This window comes from Tupaia chinensis, unplaced genomic scaffold (assembly GCF_000334495.1).
Source record: "Tupaia chinensis unplaced genomic scaffold, TupChi_1.0 Scaffold000706_1, whole genome shotgun sequence".
NCBI classification, from domain to species: Eukaryota; Metazoa; Chordata; class Mammalia; order Scandentia; family Tupaiidae; genus Tupaia; species Tupaia belangeri.
This window is the reverse complement of record NW_006160229.1, coordinates 6605471-6606525: the sequence shown is the minus strand read 5'-3', so window position 1 is coordinate 6606525 and position 1055 is coordinate 6605471.

Below are 1055 nucleotides of genomic sequence, written 5' to 3'. Positions count from 1 at the left end.
AGATTTGATAGCAGACTTCTTGAAACCTATTTTTCTTCTTTCATAATGTCTTTGGTCTTCATTTAATACAGTGGCATATTTTCCACATAATTCTTATCTTCACAGCCCTATATTTGACTTAGACTTCTTTTTTTTCTTTTCTTTTCTTTTTTTTTTTTTGAAGAGGTTTTTGCTATAGAGCGCGTGCGCTCGCCAGACAGACAGAGAGAGACAGAGACATATAAAGCGAGAAATCACCCCCCGGGGGATGGCCATGCCGCAATCCCTTCTCCTCCATTCCCCTGTCAGGATCTTGGGCATGCACGCACACGCGCCCGGCGTGAGTTTAAGCCGCTGGGTCCAGGACTCAAACCGCCATCGACTACATGGGAGTCCAGCGACATAGCCATTACACTAACTGCTGGTCCCTGACTTAGACTTTTTAAGCCCTCTTCATTCGAGGTTATTGTTTCAGCTTTCCCCTTGCTTCTTCCTCTGGGACTGGATCTTCAGTGTTAAGGCTTTGTTTGCTATTCCCCAAGCTTGTGGTTGGTTTTCTTCTCTGTCTCCCTTCTCCTGCCTTTATGTGACTCCCATTTGGCAGGTAAACTCTTTCTCTCCTTTCATATCTCAGCTCAAATCTTAGTTCTGCCAAGTAATGCCTCTATTTTCACCTTAGCCTAAATCTACTTATTCTTGAGAATTCAGAGAAACCCTTTTTGAATTTGTTTCATACTCTCTATCACAAGTTAAAAGGAGATATTGTTTCCATTTGCCATCATAAAATTATGAAATCCTAGAGTGGAAACGTGACACAATTTTTATTGTAGAATGTGCTATGAATTTATTAAACATGGTCAGGTTTTCTGGTGCACCTTAAGAACACATAAAATACTGGAATTATTTTTACTATCATCTCAGGACTATGATCTATTTTTGAGTTGAAATATATTCATTGTTGTTCAGAGTGGTCATTTATAATAATTCTTGCACACCAGTGGTTTAAGCATAGAAATGTCCATCATAAAGTTTTACCTTGGAAGTAAGTGTTTTCTTATCTGACAGGTACAGGTTCT